Source organism: Amphibalanus amphitrite, unplaced genomic scaffold, assembly GCF_019059575.1.
Source record: "Amphibalanus amphitrite isolate SeventyFive unplaced genomic scaffold, NRLGWU_Aamphi_draft 000570F_arrow, whole genome shotgun sequence".
NCBI lineage: Eukaryota > Metazoa > Arthropoda > Thecostraca > Balanomorpha > Balanidae > Amphibalanus > Amphibalanus amphitrite.
The window spans coordinates 286,753-290,240 of NW_024882064.1; the positions used below are offsets into that span (position 1 = coordinate 286,753).

At 45.5% G+C, this 3,488-nt stretch overlaps 1 long non-coding RNA gene across 1 annotated transcript; it reads left to right on the forward strand.

Moving 5' to 3' along the window:
* Positions 1-1,219: 1,219 nt before the first annotated feature.
* On the forward strand, positions 1,220-2,998 carry LOC122394051. Its single transcript, XR_006258791.1, has 2 exons — positions 1,220-1,319; positions 1,754-2,998. It is a non-coding gene; the product is annotated as an uncharacterized LOC122394051 (long non-coding RNA).
* The last annotated feature ends 490 nt before the right edge of the window (positions 2,999-3,488 follow it).

Below are 3,488 nucleotides of genomic sequence, written 5' to 3' on the forward strand. Positions count from 1 at the left end.
CCACAATCCTTTAATTATTCTTGCATGGATAGAGCATCAGTCATATGATTTTTCACAAAGAAAGCTTACCTAGATAGGTACCAGAACATTGGCAGCGGAAAGCAGACTCATTACCTACACTTGCTTTGCCTGCTCACTTTCTACTGTTGCCTTCAATGGACAATATTTATGAAGTAAGAAGGTTTTATGATTATAGGTTTTAAATAAGTACTTTACTTAATGTCATCAGTTAGTATTAAATAGTAGTTCAGTGCCAAACGAAAAATCCATGCACTATGCCAGATGCCTCGGGGGCTCTTATCCGCTCTGGGTTCAGAGTGCAGTGGCATACCACGCTCACCCTCAACCAGAGCTGATAGATAGTGAAAATGCCAGACGTCGTGATATCTGCACCAGTGAACCGTGTCGCACATTTGATCCCAATACCTAATGAACAGCACAGGGGTGACGTAAAAATGTGCGTTAGTTGGAGCACCTAAACTCAGATTGTCATTACCTAATTAGTTTTCACATTGTAAAGCTTAAACTACACTTCATGCTCTTTTGGCTCACCTGTTATCAGTATCAGTAAATAGGGTATTAGTAAATCTGGCGTTACCATCAATGCTAAGTGCTAACAAGTAAATATGAAGTCCAAGGAAGATAAAAATCATAATCTTACTTGACCTAACCTTACCTACTAACCTAACTAACCTACAACCTACAAACCTCAACCCACATACAACCTCCATAGGTACCTACAACCTACCCACCTACAACCTACCAACCTTATATGTGCCGACGGTGGCACCAGATTTATGGATACCCTTATTTGTTAAGTACTTCACTCCACTTCTCATTTTATTTGAAGCTCATTTAAATTCTTGTATTTAAGTCTGTGTAAACTATTATTTTAAAAACCTGATGCTTTTCCATGACTGTAATCTCACTGTTTGCTATGTGTATTTTGTAGTGTGTACTGTGTGCAAATCCAGTATCCTACACTTGTATGCTACAGGCCTTGTTTTGATCTGACTAACTGTTAATATGTTTCAGCTTTAAAGACTAGTATCTTTTGAAATTGAAATTTGCCTCTCAGTCTCTCAAGAATCAAGATGCCAAATAGATGTGCAGGATTTGATTGCTGACAAACCAGGGATGAGGCTCAAGAGTCAAGAGATCAGCCTGCATTGGCAAGTAAAAGCTACAGACTCTTGATTTTTTATATTGTTACAGGTTATCTGTCACCGAGAGCGATTGCTGTAGTTCAATTTCTTGCATCAAAATTGGCAGAATATGACTTCACTGATCACTCTGACGTCATTTACGGCCGACCTATGGTAGCTACACAATTTTTATTTCTATAAAATGTTTCAGATTGATGCAGCCGAAGGTACTGCAAGTTTTGTATTGACACGTCTAGTGGTTTAGAAATATTGCAACAAATATATATTTTAATTTTTCAATATATAAATGTAAATATTTTATTGCAGAAAACAGGAGAGGGGCTCTGTAGAGCCCCACCCTCCAGTCATGCGTGGGTAAAGGCCCATCAGTCACTAAAACCAGAATAAGTGCAAAAAATTATTACCAAATGCCCGGAGACTGCTTTACCATTGCCAACATGTGTGTGTGTGTGTGTGTGTGCGTGTGTGTGTGCGTGTGCGTGTGTGTCAACAATGTGTTAACAACAAATACAACACAATTGTGCCTGGCGTATGTTAACACTAAACACTATTAGCCATATTTTATTGATACTAATCGAACCTTCCAGGTGGCTGGAACAACCCCAGTGCCGCACAGTTCTGCGGGATATTCCGGCACCTGCTCCACCGCTGCGGCGTCCGGCCCGGCAGCACAGGGAAAGTGGCAGCCCTCGACCCGACCAGCATCCTGGCAGTCGGTCACACGACCAGCGGACGGGGAGCCAGCCTTACTACCTCGGCCTCCACCACCTCAGACAACGGTGCCACGGCACTCCACATCATCACGGAGCACGACTTCCAGCCTGGGCTGTCGTCTGGTGGGCAACATCGTCACCTACATCGCAGGGTTCGTGGTGAAGAAGGCGCTCGACTCTGTCAGCTGTAGCACCTGTCAGGAGGCCCTGGTGAGCGACATCCAGCCGGACGACATGACACAGCTTTACCACCTCTTCATCATCTCTGCCAGATGAGCTAAGGTGGGGACGGATTACATGCCTGGGATCTGACTGAGACCCGCTCATACCCTACCGAAGTGTTGGTGATTTCAGCGGTCAGCTGTCTCTAGCCGGTGTCAGTGAGTGGCGGCCAGCTGCCGCTGGAGTGGGTATCTACCGTCGATAGCTGCTGTGTGGCGGATAGCGTGGATTTGGATGGACACTTCATATTAATGAACAGATCAATGTCTGGCCGATAAAAGACGTATTTTGTCGATGATTGCTTAGTGACTGAGTGGGTCCACTGGCGACCAATGCAGTGGGCGCTGGGTTAACGCCTCGCCTCTTGTGACCGTGTCGATATGTAGCACTGTTAATTGCCGATTCGTTGCCGGCCGTCTCTGCTCCGTGGCTGGCTGATCCGGCACAAACTGGTGTTCGTGGCTGAAGGCGCGGCTACAGTTACACTAGCTCGCCACGTGCCTGTGCGACTATCGTCGGTGCTGTCTGCAAGGGCGATGTCGGTGCCTGTAGGGGGCGCGGATTGATTCAAAGTGAGGAATGGGTCATCGGAGCTCGGGTCAGGTCATGTTCGGCTAAAATAAGCGGATTTTGCGATTTGCCGCATCCGGGTGAATTTCCTTGCCTTCTAGTGCATGTTTATGCATTTTACATGCGTTTTTTTAGTGTTGATGTCTAGATAACGTGCATTTGCCTCGAGGTCAAGGCTGCGCTTCATATGGGCAGTTTTCGGAGCATCTTGCTCATTTTATTCGTAATCCTTAATTATGTTTGCGGATTTGTGCCCGCAAATCATTTTTTAAAGTAAGATTGACACGGGATTCGAGATCGGCGCCCATAAATACACTTCACATGACCCGCCATGTGTCAAGGCCATCCGAGGTCATCTAAGGTCGCTGACCTTGTATGACCTTATGTGACCCGGTTCGCTAGATTTCGAGATGAGGTTGATTGGGAATGATGTAACCCATTTCGCCGACAGTTCACGCGTTTTGGTCGATTTTATAGCGAAAGATCTCAAACTCCAGTGACTTTACTGGTTCGATTTCCAGTGTTTGACCTGACCTCTGAGTTCACCCGTTGACCTAGTACCCTGAAATTTGGTATCACTGGTTTACTCACATCGCGGACAGCATACCTATTTTTTTCCGTTCTTGCTCCGTCGAGGGGCGAACGGCTGGAGTTCACTCCGTTCACCCTGGCTTCCCCTACTCGTAAGACGCTGACAAACTACGAACGGGTGAGGGCTAAAATTGCACTTATTGTCGATCATTGTCCATTGCATACTGCATACATAGATATAAAGTATGGTAGCCATAATGGGAAACGAATTTTATCTTAAATTAGC